We start from the raw sequence: 23,898 nt of genomic DNA on the forward strand, positions 1-23,898 counted from the left end.
TCATCTAAATAGTTGATGCAGCTAGAACTGATGCAATAAGCTACTCTAAAATGCATTGAAAAATAGCTGCTGGACTTGGCACACCAAAAGGCAACTGTTGGTATTGATAAAGCTCAATAGCGTATTGGTAACTAGAATGCATTTAGATTTCTCTAGCAACAACTGTACATAAGCATATGCTAAGTCAATCTTTGAAAAATACCCTCCCCCCCCCCCCAACAATTTTGCTCACATCTCGTCAGGTCATGGTAATGGTCAAGTATCAATAATTGACTGTGCATTAATTGCTTTTTAAAATCAGCACACATGTATAATTTACCTGTAGGTTGTTTTACTGTCACCTGTGATGTAGACCTCTCACCGGAAGAAATAAATTGAATAACATCAAGGGATTGAAGATGATCTAATTTAATTTTACTTGATCCTGTAAAGTTACCAGTACTGGGTGGGCCCAGAAAAAATAGGGGCAGGCAGACTGTTTCATCATAATACGAGCCTGAAATTCTATTGCACAGTCCAGTCCTGTAGAAAATAAAGAGAAACATGTGGCACAAAGAACATCTAACTGTTGATATGGAACTTGATCAGAAACCAAATGCACTTTGCCATTGATGGAGATTCCAAATAGATTTTTTTGCCCACACTGGAAGGTTGATGAATGAACCCTCACTCAGGTTCAGAAGAGAGTTACATACAGAGCCAAAATGTCCCTTTTTATGACATGTATTACATGTTGCCCAGCACTTGGGGCATGTGGTCTATTTGTGCTGAATGAAACAATATGGGCATGAAGGCAGCAGACCACGAGGCTGTCGCTGTTGCGATGTGGACTGTCATTGTCATGAACAATCATTACCTGTACAATGCTGATATGTCTGTTGGACTGCTGCAATAGCTTTGCTGTTCTTTTGTGAACTGACTGATGGCTGGGAGGGGTGTAAAGGACTGATTTGTGAAACTTCAGACAAGTATTCCGTCTGACTAACTGCATTCCATGAAACCTAAGATGACTGTACTATGTTTAATACTTCCATAAGCATAAGGTTTTCACACTGTAAAGCACACTCACAAACTTCCCTATCAGGAGTAAGACATGTAGTTCTGCTGCCCATGTGCTGAATGACTGTTTTGGCCAGTTTTGACAACAGTAAAATTCCACATGTGCAGCAATAATGTGAGAATGTTTACAGTGATAGGTAGATAGTATCCCAAGCATATGATCAAAGGAATGACTTGAACCTTTTTGTAAGATAATGAGCTGACGGGACAACTGATACACACAAGGCGAGATCCACAACAAAAAAAGGAGCCCTGCAGAAACTTTCATCTGTTACCCCAAATGAATGGAAACATTGCTGCAGGTGTTTTTCGTAAGTGTCCTAGTCTTCTGTTGCATCATTGTATGCAAAGAATGGTGGCAAATATGTTGTTGGTGGGGCTGCATATTGTGTCAATTTAGTTATTAAAATGGAAATAGCAACTTTCTGTTGCTCAAGCAGAGATTTAAGAACTGCCACCATGAGAATTACACTCAAAGGAACAATAACTGAAGTGGAACACACAGAGTCAAATCCCACACTCATTGTTGAAGTGTTCTAACCCTAGAACACTGTAACTTTACTACATGAAAAAGCAGAAATAGATGAGAGACAAAGTACTTACAACAGACAATACGCAAGTGACCAGTGGAGCCTAGTGCTGTAACTATATACTCATTAATTCTAGTTGGGGGCACAATTGGCAGGCTGTGCACATAAATTCTGTTTTACTAGCAGGCTGGATGCCTTCTAGTGGTTGAACCAAGTACAAACATCATGTATGAACTATAAAGTTCTGCACACACAGATTTGGTGCCTGCAGCAGTATCTTGAGAGCTTTAAATGCTGATCTACATGGTTTTCTCCATTTAGGGTCAGGCATCAGTCTCTCTATTTTGTAATTTGTATACTCTCTTCGTGTTTGTTGCAGAAGAACTACCTCATAAAATTATGCCACAACTTAATGTAGATCGCATTAGTGCAAAGCATATGATTTTCACAACATTAGTTTCTTTTAGGTAGCTGCATTTGTGCAGCACATATAGGTCTAAGCTGAATTTTCCACTTGTGTACTCTGTGTGGTTACCCAATTTAAATTTTCAGAAATCATTATAGAAATATTATTGTTATTGTTATTATTATTATTATTATTAGATCATTTGTCATTATAAATTACAGTAACTTCTTATTATAAATTATTAAAAAATGTTCTCCATAATGGAGTCACCAATTGAACAAATGTATTAAGTGTAACAAGATAAGGTGATAAGTTTCTTCTGTATAAAAGAAGAAAGAAAGAAATAGCTTTAAAAAACTTTTAAAAAGTTCACCCTCCTCAACTCCACAGCCCCCTGCTCCTCACAGTGTCGACCTCCAACTGCTGAAATATCATGGTCCATGTTCATATCCTTCTCCTAACCCCTCATCATACAGGTGATAAGTAGGGAATTATATGAAGTGGTGGATTAGTGCACAACTGATTTTTAGCAGAAAGTGCTGAGCAGATAGATGGGATACAGCTTGCATGTTGGTTGTTAATTTAGTACCTTAATATTAAATAACAAAACTTCTCACATTACTATCCACTAAGATGACAAAAGTCATGGGATACCTCCTAATATTGTGTCAGAGCTCCTTTTGACCTGTGTAGCGCAGCAACTCAACATGGCATGGACTCAAAAAGTTGTTGGAAGCACCTGCAGAAATAGTGAGCCATACTGGCTCTACAGCCATCCACAATTGTGAAAGTGTGCCCGTGCAAGAGTTTGTGCATGAACTGACTTCTCAATTATGTCCCATAAATGTCCAGAGGGATTCATGTTGGGCAATCTGGGTGGCCAAACCATTCGCTCAAATTGTCCAGAAAGCTCTTCAAACCAATCATGAACAACTGTGGCCCATATGAGTACGAAGTCTTTCACGACGGAGGACCAACGCATTGTGCGGCTACCATTCTGCAGTGTAATGACCAGCAAGATCGGTAGAGTCCCGAGCCGGCAGGAAGTCAGACCAGTCTTCCAGCCACCTAGGAAGATTAAGGAAATGTTGCGACCTGTGAAAGATAATCTCGGCCTGAGAGTACCGGGAATTTACAGCATTCCTTGCGAGTGTGGCAAAAATTATGTTGGCCAATCTATAAGAGCTGTTGCCGATCGCTGTGTGGAACATCACCCTCACCTGAAATACAGGTATCCAGAAAAATTAGCGGTGACTGAGCACAGTTTGTTAAATAAACATAAGGTTCTATTCGATGAAACAAGAATACTTGCTCACACTTCAAACTATTGGAACTCTGCCATCAGGGAAACAGTTGAAATTAGACTATGTGAAAATAATTTCAACAGAGACTCCGGATATGCACTCAGCAATGCGTGGAAGCACACAGTTGATAAAGAAAGAGTGCAGAGGAAGACTTCTTACATTCCTTGCAGTTCTCCGCCTATTGCAATGGGTGGTGCTGCAAGCAACGCTGGATAAAGCGCGCAAACAAAATCTATGGACATAGAGGCCGCCACCTCCGACCACGCCATTTTTCACCGTGACGTCATCCCGCCAATGATAAGCTGTCCACTGCTTATAAAAGCGGAAGCCTCACCAGCCTATGACAGTCAGTTTTACCCCTGATGAAGATGATGGAGGTAGTCATCAAAAGCTCGGGATTTTATCCAAATTTGACATGGCAAGTAAACCGAGAACTTTTTATGCAACTGTGGCCCAGTTACATGGCACATTGTTATCCATAAAAATTCCATTACTGTCTGGGAACATGAAGTTCATGATTGGCTGAAGTGGTCTCCAAGTAGGTGAACATAGCCATCTACACTCAATGATTAGTTCAGTTGCACCAGAGGACCTAGTGCATTCCATGCAAACATGGCCCACACCATTATCCAGCCACTGCCAGCTTGCACAGTGCCTTGACAACTTGGGTCTACAGCTTTGTGGGCTTCGTGCATCACTTGAATCCTACCATCAGCTCTTATCAACTGACCAGGCCATGATTTTACTGTCATGCAGGGTCCAACCAATATATCACTAGTCCAAGAGAGGCACTGCAGGCAATGTTATGCTATTAGCAAAGGCATTTGCTTTGCTTGTCTGCTGTCATAGCCCATTATCACCAAATTTCACTGCATTGTCCTAATGGATACTTTTGTGATACATCCCACATCGAGTTCTGTGGTTATTTCATGCAGTATTGCTTGTCTGCTAGCACTGACAACTCTAAGCAAATGCCATTGCTCTCAGTCATTAAGTGAAGACTGTTGGCCACTGCATTGTCAGTGGTGAGAGAAAATGCCTGAAATTTGGTGTTCTCAGTACACTCCTGACACTATGAATTGTGGACTATTAAATTCCCAAATGATTTCCGAAATGGAATGTCCTGTACATCCAGTTTTATTGTTATGGTAGGTACAATATATAGGAAGTTTTCTTTGTTGATATATGCTTGTCTATGTGTAACAGTTGTATTATTAGAATAGAGAACAAGTACTCATTATTTCACATTTATCAGCTGATTTAGTATTAAGGAAAGTCAAGATACTTGCAGGGCTTTCAAAATTGTACTCAGATAAAATTGTTGCATACTTCTTTGTCTTGTAAGTTTTGCCTTATTTCTACTCCTGCATATAATTTGTGTAAAATTTCTGAAATATTACCATGGGTGAGCAACAGGGAATTTTTATATACTTTGAGTATTAAGGTATTATGCAAGTTGTTTAGCAATGATTGTACTGTACATATCTCGCAGTAAAGTTTGTAATGAAACTATTGTGTCTCTCTTCTGGATTTCCAGGATATTTAGCAGGAATATGGTGATAAAGGAACATGAAAGGTATTTACAATTGGAGAGAGTCAGAGAAACTTGATAGTTTGTGAAAGGAGAGGATGGCAAGGTGGAGACTAGCTGTCAGCAGAAAGATAATTAGAAACAAAACACAAAATGGCACTTGCATTTTGAATGCTAACTAGTTTTAAGAGGTCACTAGAGAGGAGACTACAACTGTACAAGAAGTCAGGGAATACAAGACTTCTGCCACTCTTAGGAAATGTGGGGTAGCTAGGACAAGGAGATTCTGTGCTAGGCAGCTGTAATGGACAAAGTGTTTGGTCCACAGTTGCAAGCCACATTAAGTGGGGAACAGCAAGTCACCAGCATTTGCCATACAAATACAGGTCTCAGTTGGCTGACAGGATATCAAGGGACACAGATCTTTTACTAAAGATCCTTTTGTTTCATAAACACTTCATTAATTAAATTGCCATTATTTCTGCCAAACTGGAACCCTATTGTATAGCTGTGCATAGTCCAGGTAATGTTCCTATAACACCTTCACCCAATGGTGACCCTGCAGTTGCTTGAAAACTAGTTACTGGTGCAATAAATTCTATCAAAATACGTAATTAAAAAAAGGATTGGTTGCATCCTATACCCACATAGATTGCTGCTATATTATAGAGCTTTGTAGTTTGCACTGTAAAATGCTTGATGATGACTGAACTAAAGAGGACATAAAATTCAGGATGGCAATGGCAAGAAAAACATTTCTGAAAGAGAGAAATTTGTTAACATCAAACATAAGTTTAAGAGTTAACAATTCTTTACTGAAGGTATTAGTCTGGAATGTTGCCTTGTATGGAAGTGAAATGTTGACAATAAACAGTTTGAAAATGAAGAGAATAGAAGCTTTTGAAAAGTGGTATTACAGAGGAATGCTGAAAATTAAATGGATCTATTAAATAACTAATGAGAAATTTGTGGCTTATCTTGGCTAAAAGAAGGGACTGCTTGATCTGTAAATTTCATAATAAATCTATAGGGAGGAGGGGGCAGGGGTACAGCATTTTGGAGGGAGACCAAGATTTGAATACAGTAAGAATGTTCACCCAGATGTAAGTTGCAGTGGTTATGCAGAGTAAAGATGTTTGCACAGGATATGATGGTGTGGAGAGGGTGACGAAGCAAGCTGGGATCTTTTTACTTCCCCTCTTGTTTTGCCATCTGACTCCTTAAACTCATTTTTTTTCATTTTTGACTAATTATCATTAACTTATGTGAGTATAATCTGCATTTTCATAAAAGAGAAAGGTTGGCCTTCAGTTTTAAAGAAAATAACACGAGATCTAATTTTGTGCTTATTATTGTGTATGTCATCAATTTCCTAATTTATTTTGACTATTCCTAGTTAATATCTTTTGTTATAGGATGAAATCAGTAATTGTTTTGTGACTTATATTCTATTGTTGACTTACAAATAAATATAAATTCTGTACTAATTATAAACATTTGGAAGAAGTAGTACTAGTATTCTTAAAGAATCTATGTGGCTCTATTCAAAAATATATTAGCAAAGTCAGCCATTCATTAATTCCAAATTTATTACCAGGTTTGTCAAAAGTATTGTTTGTATAATTATATCTGTTAATTTCATCATTTAAATAAATAATACAGCTTAACCCTTGTAGTAGAAGAAACTGTTAAAAAGAAGGAGTTTTTCTATATATTCAGTTAATTGGATGAGTTATGTTTTAATTGCAATTTCTGTAAATTAAACATCAAACAATGTATAGTTTCAGAACCTATTATTGCGATGATATATATAAAGGCCCAATTTTTGGTCCCAAGACAGTCAGTCCACAGCCAATGAACAACAATGAATCAACGTAACCGTGAAATAAGTGTAACACAAATAGGCCATGTGTTAAAACAATGACAGTGTCTGTTCAATAGTGTCACATGTACCATATTATTCTGCAAGAACTGTGTGGTTCTGTTTTTTTCTGCTCATAGATTTTCAACAATAAACTATTGTAGCTGTATGTTGATGTATGCTTGAAAACTATTAATGAAGCTTATCAAAAGTTAACCAATAGTGAACTAGCCATATTAACTGTGTAATATTGGGGGGGGGGGGGTTGTGAGCAGTGAAAGTAAAGAACTGTGAAACACAACTGTGCAACTGTTGGCTACATCATTTACAGTAGTCAGTGTTGAACTTCCCCCCCCCCCCCCCCCCCCCCCATTTTTCAGTTTCAGCCAGTATAAGCAACACAGTACATCAACACCGAGAACTATCAATGAAGAAATAAAGCAGGCAAACTTCACAAGAGCTGCATCAAACTAGTCTTTGAGCTCAAGATTACACAACAACAATAGAGGATCAAGTAGTAGTAGGAGAAGGGCCATGGAATAGTTTTGACAGGGGTTGTGCTTTGAAAATGGGTAGTAATTTTGTCAGGACTGCTCTCCAGACTTGTATCATCAACACTGATTGACACAGCCATTCCAGCATTCACTTTGGGCAGAATGCCTGATGAATTTGTTTCTCTGTGTAGCCTTTCTGGAAACCAATGGCATGCATTGCATGATCTGTTTCTGAGCCTGACAGCATGCTATGTAGGTTCTGTATCTGAAAATGGTGTTGTGACTGAATGGTATTCAGAGAAACAAACTCATCATGCATTCCACCTAAAGTGAGTCCAGCCCAAGTAATGTTATGAAGGAACAGAGGCACCCGCCCTTAGGACTCTTCCATACTCTGATGGAAATTCTTCAAGAGTCAGAAGAATATGTAACAGACATAACATTAAATGTCATTCATCCACCTGTGCAACTAGGTAATTTACTGGGTTCCATCAAAGATAATTTAAGTCTTAGGAAACAAGAAATTTACAACATTCTGTGGCAGTATGGAACAATGTCTACTGGGCAGACATGCTGAATAATGAAAGACCGTTGTGATGAACATAACTGACATCTATACAGGAATACATCAGATATTTCTACAGTAGCAGAGTATTGTCTTAGTAAATGACATTCCATGATTTATAACAATATTGAGGGTGGATTCACAGTTTTCTCCTTCTGTGACTGTAAAGGAGGTGATATGTATTTACACAGTTGCCAATCTCATAAGTAGACATTTTGGATTCCAGCTCAGTACTGCCTAGAACCCTGTTTATTCTGCCACCAGACTGCAACAAGCAGTACAAGGAATTCCGATGATCACTTCATAGCATTATAGTGGAGTACTCACATAACAACTGGTTTTGATCTGGCTACCGCCCACTGGGACAAAAGTAGACTTTTTAGAAACTCAGGTATATAGTGAGAATTATCAAGTATAAATTCAGTCTGTTTTTAGTGGCTATAATTGCGCTCAGTTCACAAAGGAAATGTTCAGCTATTTTTACAGTTGCATTCTCTACTTCCTTTTGCAGTGATGTGTACATACTTCCAAAAGGCCATATGTGCAACAGTATTATGTCATCGGCAGAGTAGGTGCCTTAGACTAGTGTGTGTGTGTGTGTGTGTGTGTGAGAGAGAGAGAGAGAGAGAGAGAGAGAGAGAGAGAGAGAGAGAGAGAGAGAGAGAGACCATCCCAGGCTATGCTCAGCCTCAGTTCTCTATGTCTATTGGTACAGCTCTTCGTGAACATAATTGGTTCCTGCTGAATGTTACTTAAACACTGCATTCAGGTTATTGCTTCTGTGAAACAAAGTTGTGTTCAGTCTACTAGTTGTGTTGTACTTATACCTAATTACATCACGATTGGCAATGAGTGTGGTCCTGTTCTCCATATAAATTTCTATTCTGATCAGTCCGCTATTTATTCTCATGATGGCTAATGGTGTTATAGAGGACATTTTACATCAACTTATCAAATGGTAAGAATCATTCAGTACAGCATTGCACCACCAATCACAAGTGCTGGACAACCAAGGTACTTCAATCATTGGTTTCTGTTTCGTCTATTCGGCATGCTCCTCAGTCTGTGTTGCCCACTGTTTTGTCTCCATGGCCCCCACGGCATATCCGCCTCCCTTTTCTACATACAATGAGTCTGTTGAGGAATGGAATGCATTCAAGAAATGTCTGCGACAACACTTTCCAGCTTGCAGGATTATCAATGCTATTTTATGTCATGGTTTGCCAAGAATGTATCATGTCCTATGTCAACATGCTCCTTTGCAGGATCCATCTTCTTTAAAATTTGACCAAATGTGTGAACTTCTTTCAAAATACTGCAGTAAGCGCACCCATGTTATTGCATTCTGGGTTGAGTATCACAGCTTTAGGAAGCAACTGCATCAGTCTTATTGAGCATGGGTGGCTGAACTCCAACAGTTAAGTCATTATTGTCATTTTGTGTCCAATGTGCATAAAGAGCCATATACTGATCAGATGGTGAGAGATGCTATCATTCATCTAGTTGTGGAGCATAAGGTGCAAGAGAACATGAAAATCCATCTCTCTCCAAGATTTTAGCTATTGCACAGTCATTCGAGGTGTTGCGAGGTGCAGGTTACCAAAATGAATCATGGTGTGAGGTATCTGCAATCCAAACCTCTCCTCCACACCAAGCTTTGATAGTTCACATGGGGAAGACATGGCTGATGCTGTCACGTGCATGAGATCATATACATGTGTATTTTGCGGGCCCCTTTCTCAACGCTTATTGGCTGTTGGTCATTGATGCATATTCTAGTTTTCTGTATCTCATCTGTTGTGTTTCCACATCCACAACTGCCACCTTCACATTGTCCAAAATTTTTTCACTTGATGGCTTGTTCACAATGTTCACGTCAGATAACATTGTCCAACATTGCCTTACATCAGTTTCTCTCTTCGTACCATTTCATGCTGTTCAGCAAGAAGAGCCTGGTGGAGATTACAGGCACCAGCTGAGAACACTGCTACACCTCTTGCATCCTCCACCCAGACATCAACCAGTGCAGCTGTTGTGCCTCTTCCCACCAGGTGGGGCTGTCTGGGTGTGCAGTTTTGGATGTTGCCCTAAATGGGTTCAAGCTGTCATCACCAGATGCCAGGGGCTGCATCTCTGCAACATCTGTACAAAGGATGGCCTCTGCTTGAGCTTCATAATCAGTTTCACTTTCACATCACTGGCCAGGCACCCTGATGTCACACCATCGCCTCTGAAGCTGTCCACATTGGGTGTCACATCACCTGCTGCTGCTGCTTCTCCACTCCCATGTGGGTGAGGGCATCCATCCTCAGTGGCTGAATCAGCAGTTCCTCTATTGCTTATGACATCATCATCAGGGATTCTGTCACCCTTTCCTGAGCAACCACTGATACCAGTATCATCAGCACTGCAAGCACTGTCACCAGAGCTGATGTCTGAGGCCACCAATGAAACAGGTCCAGTGTCGCCATTGTTGCTGTATGGTTTAACATGGGAAGATGGGCACCTGAAGCACTCCAGATTCTATGCTCCCATTGCAGCATGCTGCCTTAGGCAGAGCCCAGCAGATAAGAAGGACAGCATGGACATCTCAAGAATCCGTGATCTCCCTAAGCAAGGAGTAATGCAGTGACACATGTGGGTGCTTTGGAAAGGCTGTGCATGAGGAAGAGCTATGTCATCTGCAGAGGCTGTCTCAGGCTTCACCACCAGAGCCTACCATGGGCCTAACTCTGTTTAAGGATAGCCAAACTACGCTTGAGCTCAGTTCTCTACTTGTATTGTTACAGCATTTTTGAGTACATAATTGGTTCCTACATTGTGTATTGCTACAGCATTTTGTGTACATGTAGGCCTACACCTTTACTCTCAACTGCTTTCAGTTTTAGCAACCATCTTCATGAAGGAAAGCTGTACATTGATGGATCAGAAAAACGTTACATTCAAACAGCTTACAGCTGTTGTTCCAGTACAAATCTGCTCCATAACAACATGCCCAACAGCTTTTCCTCCATAATGATGGCTGCCAAACCTGAAACTGATTGAGAACAAAGGTGTATTTGTACAGCTTGGGGATCAAAATGCTTTTCTCTGAATACTTGACAGCTGTAAAAAGTTATCCACAAAAAGCTTTAAATATATAGTAGTTTCATGAAATATCTAATTTCTGACATATCTACATCTGTACTGTGCAATCCACCATGAAGTGTATGGCAGAGGGAGCATCCCACTCTACCAGTTACTAGGGCTGCTTCTCATTTCATTCATATATGGAATGTGGAAAGAATGACAGTTTGAATGCCTCTGTGTGTGCTGTAATTATTCTAATCTTGTCCTTATGATCCCTATGTGAGTAATATGCAGGGGGCTGTAGTGTATAACTGATTGTAGTTTATATATTTAAAAAGAAAGATGACGCGACCCACCATACGAAAGTGCTGGCAGGTCGATAGAAAAACAAACAAACACATACATACACACAAAATACTAGCATTCGCAACCAATGGTTGCTTCGTCAGGAAAGAGGGAAGGAGAGGGAAAGACGAAAGGATGTGGGTTTTAAGGGAGAGGGTAAGGAGTCATTCCAATCCCAGGAGCGGAAAGACTTACCTTAGGGGGAAAAAAGGACAGGTACACACTCGCACACACACACATATCCATCCGCACATACACAGACACAAGCAGACATTTGTAAAGGCGTAGTTTATAATTGATCTGCCCAGATAGACAATGGATCTGCCTTATTCAAATTGGATGTGCAAGTACATCCAACCTTGTGCAGGATCTCCGAGTAGCAAGTATGGAGGAAATGGACAGGAAATGCAGATAGGTGTCTCTTGGTGGGAGTGTGGATTGGCCCTCAGGCACTCCGAGATAGTCCATGCAGTTGCAGTAACACTGTGTCCCAGATGGTGCAGTGGTTAACGCACCTGCTGCCTAGTAAGTGGGAGATCCGGTATGTATTTTCACTCATCACCATCGATTTTGCATAATTTAAATTTACTGATGCAGCTGACATCAGCAATTCCCTTCCATTCCTTCCCCCCTCCCGTGCTGATGAACGCGCAGTTGAGTGCCCCACAAACCAACCCCCCTCCCCTCCACATTCAATGTACATATAGATAGTAGTATGAACCTAGAGTTATCATTTATGGCCAGTTCTTGAAACTTTCGTAGTAGACTTCCCCAGACTTTATGTCTGTCTTCAAGATTCTGCCAGTTCAGTTTCTTCAGCATCACTGTAACACTCCTTCATTGATCAGACAAACATGTGACCATTTGTGTTGCCCTTCTCTGCATAAGTCCAATATCCCTATTAGTCTTATTTGGTATGAGTCCCACACATGTGAGCAACATTCTAGAATGGGTCACATGAGTGATTTGTAAGCAATCTCCTTTGTGGATTGATTGCACTTTCCTAGTATTCTACCAATAAACTGATGGCTACCACCTGCTTTACCCACAACTGAGCCTATGAAATCACTCCATTTCATATCCCTACAAAGTGTTACACCCAAGTATTTGTATGAGTCAGCTTATTCCAGCTGTGATTCATTGATATTATAGTCACAGACTGCTATTCTTTTGTTTTTGAAGTGCACAGTTTTACATTTCTGAACATTTAAAGCAAGTTTCCAATCTTTGTGCCACTCTGAAATCTTATCACGATCTGACTGAATATTCAAGCAGATTCTTCCAGATAGTACTTCATTATAAATAACTGCATCATCTGCAAAAAGTCTGGCGTTACTATTAATATTGTCTGCAAGGTCAATCATACACAAATGAAGAGGGTCCCAATACACCTTCCTGGGGCCCACCCGGAGTTACTTCTACATCTGACAATCTCTCCAACCAAAAACCGAGTGAGGTGGCGCAGTGGTTACACACTGGACTCGCATTCGGAAGGACGATGGTTCAATCCCGTGTCCGGCCATCCTGATTTATGTTTCCCGTGATTTCCCTAAATCACTCCAGGCAAATGCTGGGATGGTTCCTCTGAAAGGGCACGGCCGACTTCCTTCCCCATCCTTCCCTAATCCAATGAGACCGATGACCACGCTGTCTGGTCTCCTTCCCCAAACCAACCAACCAACCAAAATATGTTGTGTCCTCCCTACCAAAACGTTCTCAATCCAGTCACAAATTTCACTTGATACCCCATATGATGAAACTTTTGACAATAAGTGTAGGTGTGGTACTGAGCCAAATGCTTTTCAGAAATTAAGAATATTGCATCTGCCTAACTACCTTGATCCAGAGCTTTCAGTATATCATGTGAGAAAAGTGAAAGTTGGGTTTCACATGATCAATCATGCTGTAACTCATTAAAATTTATTATTCATATGATAGTTTTCAGATTATTAATGATAATAGCACATTTGATCCTTATGGAAACATTTTCTTTAAAGTATTATTAATGATTAACTATAAATGTAGGCCAGGTGAATGTGAACTTTTTTATGAACAAATAGCTGTTCATTTCTAAATTGGTATAGTTCATTTGAAAAACCTCATTCTCCTCAAACTATGTTTTACTACTTACAAAAATTTCATGTTTCAAAAGTTATTATTTCTAAAAATTTAATGTTCTACAATGTTCCAATCTTAAATTGTGGTTATTTCCAAAATTCAATATCAATGGTTTACTGCCCTGATTTTTCAGATATCAAAAGTTTCTAATTTCATTAAAATAACTTGTTAGTTTGTTAATCATTCAAATTAGAAAATTTCCCTTACCCATTATTATAAGTGCATATTTTACTATTTTTATGTCTATCTTAGAGAAAGCTTTTGACGATGTTAACTGGAATACTCTCTTTCAAATTCTGAAGGTGGCAGGGGTAAATACAGGGAGTGAAAGGCTATTTACAATTTGTGCAGAAACCAGATGGCAGTTATAAGAGTCGAGGGGCATGAAAGGGAAGCAGTGGTTGGGAAAGGAGTGAGACAGGGTTGTAGCCTCTCCCCGATGTTATTCAATCTGTATATCGAGCAAGCAGTAAAGGAAACAAAAGAAAAATTCGGAGCAGGTATTAAAATTCATGGAGAAGAAGTAAAAACTTTGAGGTTCGCCGATGACATTGTAATTCTGTCAGAGACAGCAAAGGACTTGGAAGAGCAGTTGAACGGAATGGACAGTGTCTTGAAAGGAGGATATAAGATGAACATCAAAAAAAGCAAAACGAGGATAATGGAATGTAGTCAAATTAAATCGGGTGATGCTGAGGGAATTAGATTAGGAAATGAGACACTTAAAGTAGTAAAGGAGTTTTGGTGTTTGGGGAGCAAAATAACTGATGATGGTTGAAGTAGAGAGGATATAAAATGTACACTGGCAATGGCAAGGAAAGCGTTTCTGAAGAAGAGAAATTTGTTAACATCGAGTATAGATTTAAGTGTCAGGAAGTCGTTTCTGAAAGTATTTGTATGGAGTGTAGCCATGTATGGAAGTGAAACATGGACGATAACTAGTTTGGACAAGAAGAGAATAGAAGCTTTCGAAATGTGGTGCTACAGAAGAATGCTGAAGATTAGATGGGTAGATCACATAACTAATGAGGAGGTACTGAATAGGATTGGGGAGAAGAGAAGTTTGTGGCACAACTTGACTAGAAGAAAGGATCGGTTGGTAGGACATGTTTTGAGGCATCAAGGGATCACAAATTTAGCTTTGGAGGCCAGCGTGGAGGGTAAAAATCGTAGAGGGAGACCAAGAGATGAGTACACTAAGCAGATTCAGAAGGATGTAGGTTGTAGTAGGTACTGGGAGATGAAGAAGCTTGCACATGATAGAGCAGCATGGAGAGCTGCATCAAACCAGTCTCAGGACTGAAGACCACAACAACAACAACAACACAGTCATTTAAAATAATGAGTTAGTTTGCCACAAATGCACTTGTTTGAAAATTAGTGGAACGTTGATCTGTATCTAATATTGTAACTCCTGCATGTCTCAATGCTGATTTTTTTAAAGTCTTATTATGTAGTAATAAACATAAGGACATCAAAAATCAATTGCTGCAGTGTTGTGCACTTTATTTAGTAAATGTCAATCAAGCCCATTAATAACAGGACAACAATTCAAGATGACAGGGTGTGAGACACCAGAGGCACAGTAATGTGTCAGTAAGTTTAAGCCTTGTAAATACATAAAACTGCAACCAGTCACTTTTTTGAATAGTTATTTATTATTCCACAAACTGGTTTTCAAACCTTTTCAGGTTCATGTTCAGATGGTTTTCTGGAAGTTACATCAGTATTTCTAGCATAATTCTGGGTGCTGGCTCTGTGACAAGAAGATGGGACACACTTTAATGTACCGGGTGATCAAAAAGTCAGTATAAATTTGAAAACTTAATAAACCACTGAATAATATAGATAGAGAGGTAAAAATTGACACACATGCTTGGAATGACATAGGGTTTTATTAGAACAACCCCATACTGCTAGATGCGTGAAAGATCTCTTGCGCGCGTCGTTTGATGATGATCATGTGCTTAGCCGCCACTTTTGTCATGCTTGGCCTCCCAGGTCCCCAGACCTCAGTCCGTGCGAGTATTGTCTTTGGGGTTACCTGAAGTCGCAAGTGTATCGTGATCGACCGACATCTCTAGGGATGCTGAAAGACAATATCTGACGCCAATGCCTCACCATAACTCTGGACATGCTTTACAGTGCTGTTCACAACATTATTCCTCGACTACAGCTATTGTTGAGGAATGATGGTGGACATATTGAGCATTTCCTGTAAAGAACATCATCTTTGCTTTGTTGTACTTTGTTATGCTAATTATTGATATTCTGATCAGGTGAAGCGCCATCTGTCAGACATTTTTTGAACTTTTGTATTTTTTTGGTTCTAATAAAACCCCATGTCATTCCAAGCATGTGTGTCAATTTTTACCTCTCTATCTACATTATTACAAGATTTATTCAGTTTTCAAATTTATACTGACTTTTTGATCACCTGGTAGATTCAAACCTGTTCCATCTTCTTGTCACAGAACCAGCACCCAGCATTATGCTAGAAATAGTGATGTAGCTTCCAGAAAACCATCTGAAGATGAATTGGAAAAGATCCAAAGCCCAGTTCATGGAATAACAAATAACTATTCAAAAAAGTGACTGGTTACAGTTTTATGTATTTACACTCAATTAACAGTCACAGGTTCTAAAGTATCTGTAATGGATAAGCTTAAAAAATTTTTAACTTTCCATCTCACAGTAGATGCCTCTTTACAATCTGTAATTAGTCTAATCTTGTCCTCAGAAATCCAACAGGAGTGATACATAGGGAACTGTAGTACAATCCTGCATTCTTTATTTAAAGCTGATTCTTGAAACATTGTAAGCAGGCTTTCTTGGGACAGTATGTATCATCTATAAGTATCTGCTACTTGAGTTTCTTCGGCATTTCTGAGACACTATACCATGGGTCAAACAAACCTGTGACCATTCATTTGCCTGTCTCTGCATATGTTCAGTATCCTCTTTTACTTATATTTGATACATGTTCCACAAACTTCAGAAATATACCAGGATGGGTCACACCAGTGTATTGTAAGCAATCTCCTTTGTAGACTGCTTGCTATTCTCTTATATTCTACCAATGAACTGATGCCTGCCACCTGATTTACCTACAACTGAGACTATGTGATTGTTCTCCTACATATTGATTCACCTAGGTATTTGTATGTTGATTCCCAATTTTGAGTCACTGATATTTTAGCACAGGATAACAAGTTCTTTTTTTTATTTTGTGAAGTACAAAATTTTACATTTCTGAACATTTAAAGCAAATTGTCAATCTTGGCATCACTTTGAAATTTTATCATGACTTGACTGGCTGTTTATACAGCTTCGTTCAAACAGTTCTTTGGTATAGATAACTGTGTCATTTGTAAACTTTTGGGGTTAGTATTAAAATTGTTTGTAAGGCCATTAATATATGACATGAACACCAAGGACCCCAACACACTTTACCTGGGATACACCTGAAGTTATTCCTACATCTGTTGATGACTCTCCATCTGAGACATTTTCCTGACAGTTCTCCTTCAAGGTGGAATCCATGGATCAGGCTGAATGAATTAATGAAAGCAAAATATATATAAAAACATTTCATGGCAGATCTCCTGATCAAGCAAGATACATCTTTTCCTGAAGATTAACTTCTCAGTGTGTTTGAAGGACCCACCCAGGCCCTCATCTAACTTCCAATTGGTGTAGTGTTTCCTTTTCAGCAGAAATATAACCTCCACTTGTTTGTATCACAGATGGCTCCATATCATTACTTCTTTACTCCCTGAGGAAGGAACTAACAACTCTGAAAGCTAGGATAGATTCTTATACTTTCACACGTCTGTCAATAGCATTAGGAATTTCGCCCACAGAAGAGAAGTAGTGTACATCACTCCCATCTCATAAATTTATGGTTTACTCAAATGAATTTTTCTTTTGAAAGACTCTGCCAGTCATATGATGGTTTCCTGAAGGGCTGCATTTAAAATCAGGAATGAAAGATCTTATATTTTTATTGTCAATGAACAAAGATCTATTGATGCAGAGGCTGTGGTCACCATGGGGTTAACAGCTCCACTACAAGCAGAGGTAACTACACTGTATGACCACCAGCTATGCAAGTTGCTGGCATGGAGAACTATGAAAATAGCCGTATATCTGGACACAGAGCAGGTGGAAGTCAGTTCCCTTTGAGCAACTTGCCAACTGTAAAAAGCCACAGTCTTCTGACCACCATCCCTCTTGGACTCTGAGTATGACATGGCTCCACTCACTGGACCCTGCTTAACTTGTCATCTTGCCTCACTTGTAAGGAATCTTTATGTTGCAGTGATCTTTGGTTTGAGTAGACATCACACATAGTTCATTGGGACATGGTTGTGGAGACTATTACTTGTATCGAATGGTATTATTATTCTTACAGTTCACCCCCTTAACTGAGCGGTCAGTGTGTCTAAATGCCATGCAGTGGACTCAGGTTTGATTTCTGGCTGGGTTAGAGATTTTCTCCACTCTGGAAATGGGCGTTGTGTTTTCCTCATCATCATTTCATCATTATTAACACACAAGTTGCCCAATGTGGCATCAACTGAAAAAACTTGCAACTTAGCACTCGAAATTCCCCAGGTGTGGACTCCCAGCTATCAGTGCCATATGATGATTTCATTTCATTATTCTTAGAAGTGAGAATGTGGAAATGTATGCTACTTGAAATACGAGAAGGAGTATGTGTTTGTATTCACTGTATGCTAAAGAACAATTTTCAGTAGAATAAATGATTTTTGAACTAACTGTAGTGTGTGAGAAGCTATTTTTCTCTTCTGAATGACCAATATATTGAGTGACAGTATTCATTCCCCACACACTGGTACCTCACATGATGTAGTGCTGTAATACTTTGGCAGCAGTGCTTGACACAGATGATAGATTTGAAACATTTCCTCTGGGTATCTGAGTTAACATGCCTTTTGTCATGTGGAAGAATCTGTCTGAACTCGCTCACTGACTGCATCCTGTGGTAGACACTGAACTTCTGGAACTTCTACTTCATTTATTTTTTTATGGACCCTAATATTTCCTGGACACAAAGTTCTGGGAATTTTTGTTGTATTAATACTTGTTGGCTGTAACTGTAAAAGTGTTTATTTATTGCTGTAAGCTACAGCAAAAGCCACACTGATTCATAAATTGTCTGTATAGAATGTATACCACCTAGAACCAAGCCAAAGCTGTGTAAAATTATGATAGCTGTGACATTTCTTAATCATCATTATTTAAGAATGTTAAAAATGTGAGGTCTTCAGTCCTAGGTTGTGTATGGCAACAAAGTAAACTTCTAGGTATGATGTAACATTGAGAAACATCACTACAAAAGGAGCATGGCATTACAAGTCATGAAGATTATAAAATCATGTGAATTGTCGATATGCAAAAATTACATTATGCTGAGGAAAACCAGAAAGTTATATGCTAGAAACATTTCTCTGGTCTTTTCACAACATATCCTAATTAGTAATATAATGTGATCCTGAGATTACAAGAAAAGGATAATGCAGTGATTCGAGCATTTCTGTGTAAATTCTAGAACCACTCGGCCTTCCACCATCTTGAACACATGATATTTTAGATGTGAGTGGGAGAAAGGATCCCTATCTACTGTGCGTCACCTGTCTGTGTGTGCAGGTCTGAAGTTTGACACGAGAAGACTGTAGACATGGTGGTCGAACAGCACCGACAAGTACTTGTCGGTCAATCCATGGAAGTCGTAGTGAAAGAGCAAGGAAGAATTATCAAACTTCTGTGTTATTCTGTGCTGTTTTGTAATTGTTAGTGACGAAAGAACAGTTGAGATGAGAAAGACTTTTAAGTAACTCTTAACACAGATTTGCTAGAGGCAAGACATGTTTATGATTTCTGGGGTTGTTAAACCAACTCTGTTGTAAAAGTATCTTCATTGTGTCTAATGTGAGAAAACACGGGTGACTAACAAGAAGTCAAATATTTATGTGAGAGATAATAATTTTGTTCTTTGTGGAAGTTGAACTATAATGAGAGTGAACTAAAAGTATTCTTTGAGTACCTACTTATTTCACGAGTAAAGAGAGAGACTTATATGTTCCTTTAACTAGCATCAATCTTTGGAGAAGAAGTTTTTAGATATTCCAGTAGCCGGCTATCCAGAGAAGAACATCAGCTGTGAATACCAAGTAAGTCAACTAGTGTAAAAGAAATGGGAAGGTTTCAATCCAACTTCACACATTCTTGTCGTCAAAAATGTTAGAATAATAATGTGAAAAGTTACCACAAGATCAGTAACTAACAGGGACGAGAAAGAAATCAACAAGAATATAAATGTTGCCTCTTCAAAGTCCAATAAAACTCCACTTGAACAGGCCTTAGAAGGCCTGATCCGGAGTCACTGCTACTCAGTCTACTCATTCAAGTAGCTCCACAGTTGACATCATGGGGCTGAGTGCAACCCAATAGGTCAACAGCTTATGGCAGTGCAGTTGGTCACCCATCCAAATGCCAACTGCACCAGCTGGTTCTTAATTTTGGTGACCTAATGGGAACCAGTGTATTCACTGCATTATGACTGCTGACTTCAAAGTCTAGTAGCACAATACTAAACATCACTGAGTCTATTGTTATCAATTTAAATACTTTATGAAACTTCTTTTTCATCTGTAATGTTCCTTTCCCTATTGTTTGATTTAGACCCAGTTCCAAAGTTTTATTCTCCAAAAAGTACCTCATAACTACTTATAAATGGATTGTGGGGCTCCAAAGAAATAATCAGATGCTGAAATGCATCTCATGGAATTAAAATTAACTTTCATGGCTACATAATAATGACCACGGTTGTTCATCTGGCCTGCAAAGTGTCATTATTATAAGAATGGAGTTTATAGCCCATTACATTCATACCACAGCTATTCATTGATAAAAGAGAAAAATATGGGATAAACAGAAATTTAAGAAAGGTTCCATTTGCCACCCATTTGTGTTTTTAACAATGGACAGCCTCTCATAAATTCATGGCAGGATTGGAATTTACATGCAATGGTAAAATGTCAAGTTGATACATATAATTTACCTTGCCCAAATTCATCATATGAAGCAATTATTATAATATTTCTGTGTCCATGAACTTCTGAATATTGCACAAGAAAATGGCTAACATTGATAACACTTCCTGGTACTAAACATTCACATGTATTTAAATACATTAAGATAACAATGCTATAATGCAACGAAATGTAAGCCATGACAATATCAACACTTGACAAAAGCCATACTTTAGTGGACACTGAGCAGAAATAAAAATTATTCCAGACCTGATAGCTACAGCAGCAGACTTTATTGGAAAAATGAATATATTTTGAAACTGATTTTTTAGAGGATTGTGCAGCAATGTTTCATAACACCACAAGTTAAGAGGCCATAACAACACTGCAATTGAAAAGTTCAAAAGCAAACGTATGGGCCATCAAACAGTAAATTACAGTGTGTATGTGGGAATTTCGTCACATGCCACCACAAATCAATATCAAGAGGCTACCACATTACTGCTGTAAAGCTCATGAGTGCCTGCTTGTTAAGTAAATCGGAAAGTGTGAAATAGCTGTCAATAATAAATTGAAAAATGGAATGGAATATTGGATGAAAAGTAAGTCATTCTACAACATTGAATAATTCATTCATGATGGTTTAAATGATCTAAAAATTTAAGCATGATATGAGCCAAATGTTACACAAAGTAATCAGTTCAGTAATTAATTGCATGTGTAAATATAAATAATTACATTATGTGGTTTGTGTAATATTTAAGTATACATTTTTATATTTGACTGATGTACCAGTATCTAAATTAACTGTACAGCCTTTTTTTCTAAATTGTGTTTAAAGGAATCAGTAGTTTACTTATACCCTACTGTGCAACAGTAATGCTATCTCCAGACAAATAAGTGGATCTGGTATGAGGAAAGGAATAGGAAATGAAGGTTATGAGGAATTATTTTTAAAATAAACATTGATTGCTTAGACATCATGATTTTTCTTCTTCCTTCTCGTCATTTTACCTCCTTTGCCTCCTCTTTTATTGTAGTTTTGAACAAAAGCACCCTTAAAATAATTCTTCTTTCTTGCCAAACAAAACATTCATTGTAAGCTTCCATGGCATTCAGTAACCTTACATCGCTTTCTCCTTTTACTGTTCAAAAAATGTGAAGCAAATAATGATTTACAATAGATACTAATGTGCATTCAGAAGCAAATTCCACCTGCAAAATTTATTGGTGTCCCAATTATAACATGAAAAAGCTAAAAGTTGATAGAATATTCATTTAAATGGTAACAAGGAAGATAAACTGATAAATAATGAGAACTAAGTTTTTTGTAAAGTGTAAGAAGCCCAACATGGAGCTGGTTAAGACATCCAATGTGAGATATTTAGGACAGGCAAAATAGCAACTGCCTGATGAACGTATACACCCATGAAGGTGAAAATAAAGAAAGATAAATTTTGATTAATGTCTTGTTGACAACAGGGTCATTACAGACAGGGCATTAATTGGATAGGGACAGTTAGTGAAAGTGGCCATATTCTTTTTAAAGGAACCATACAACAAATCCAATTTGGCTTACCTTGCAGTTAAAAACTGTGTCTGTTTATTGCAGACAAACAGGACAAGTGGTACCAGTCAAGTGAACAGAGCATTAAAGTTTTTTTTATTTTTTTTTTTTTTATTATTTTTTTTTTTATTTATTTATTTTTTTTATTTATTTTTTTTTTTTTTTCACAGGGTCAGCAGCAAACTTAAAATCTGTATCCTATATATGTATATGTATCATAGTGGCTCAGTGGCTCAATTAGCAGTTGTATGTTTTATTAATAATTTGATAGAACCTGGTCTACTTTGGGAGATATTGTTTGATCCTGCCCTTAAGAATGGCAGCATTATGGAGGAATAACCAGTTACACCTGGAGTTTCTGGGAAACAGCTTTCTCTGCTGACCCACAAACTTTGGACCTTGCACAGATGGTGTGGCTTGTGTGTCTCGATGATAAATATTGCTGCATTGTAGGTGAACCATAGTGAAGGGAAATCTGTGGAGAGGCCAGACCAACCTGTTTTTTCAGAAGAGGGGCAGCAGCAGTGGTGGACAGGTACTACTAATGACTGAGAACAAGAGGATACTACAATCAATATTGTTCTCCTGAGGGATGGCAGCTCCATTGTACAGCTTAATAATGATGGCATCCTCTTGGATAAAATATTCCAGAGATAAAACAGTTCCCCAATTGGACCTCAAGAGAAAAATTACTCAAGAGAATGTCATGCTCAGGAAATACAGAAGTGGCATTCTACAGATTAAAGGCTGGAAGTTAGACCCCTTAATCTGGTTGTTAGGCTAGAGAATTTAAGAAAGGAAGTGGACAGGTTGCAGTGATATAATGTGGTGTCAACAATAAAAGGACTTGATATCAGACCAGCACAGGATTATCAACACAAAATCAAATAAGAAAAAGACAGAGTGCTACTCACCATAATAATTACCTGCTAAATTGCACACAGGCACAAAGAGAAGACTGTTAAGATTTAACTTTTGGCCAAAGTAATTTTCCAAACAAAAAACACATACACATTCATCTCACACGCACACACACACACACACACACACACACACACACACACATGACCACCATCTCTGGCAGATCGGACTGGATGGCAACTGTCACATGGAATGAAAGTAGCAGTCTAGGGGGGGGGGGGGGGGGTGAGGAAGGGAAAGGGACAGCATGGTACGGGTGGGGGAGAAAAGACCGCTGTCTGATGAAGCATACACAGACTATATGGAGACATGAAGACTACCAAGCAGTGTGTGGGGAGGCTGTGGGGCAGGGAGGTGGAAAGGAGGGGTGGCAGGTTGGTAAAATGAGGAATGAAAATGGAAAGGAGCAGGGGAGGGGAAAGACAGGTAAGTACAATGGCAGATGGTGGCACACAATAAGGGTAGGGGGATATCAATAGGGAGGAAGTGATAGGATAGAGATGGCAGAAACTGTTCAGTGCAGGACGATGGGAGAGTAGGTTACATTAAGTTGAGGCCAGGATAATTTCAGGAATGGAGAATGTGTTGCAAGGATAACTCTCATATCGGCAGTGAGAAAAACTGGTGATGGGGGGGGGGGGGATGGGGGGGGGGGGAGCATGCAGATGGACCAGGTTGTGAAGCACCCAATGAAATCAAGTACGTTATGTTCAGGTGCATGTTGTGCTCTTGCCCACAGCTTGGCGGTGGCCGTTCATCCTAGTAGACAACTGGTTGGTGGTCATACCAATATAAAAAAAACTGTTCAATGATTGCAGCAGAGCTGCTATATGACCTGGCTGCTGTTCCGGAATAATGACATGCACCGAAGATGAAGACTGTAAGAGCAGAGAAGGCCGTGATACAGTCAGCCAATAGCACGCTGACTAAGATGCACACCAGCAGAGGTGCCAGTAGACCCGACACTAAAAGAGAGGACTAGAAGAGCCGTGATTTGTGATCCATTTGAACCTGTGTGAATTACTTGTATGGAGATTGTATATAGAGAAGGACATTGATTATTTGCGTGT

The sequence above is a fragment of the Schistocerca americana genome, chromosome 6, assembly GCF_021461395.2.
Source record: "Schistocerca americana isolate TAMUIC-IGC-003095 chromosome 6, iqSchAmer2.1, whole genome shotgun sequence".
NCBI lineage: Eukaryota > Metazoa > Arthropoda > Insecta > Orthoptera > Acrididae > Schistocerca > Schistocerca americana.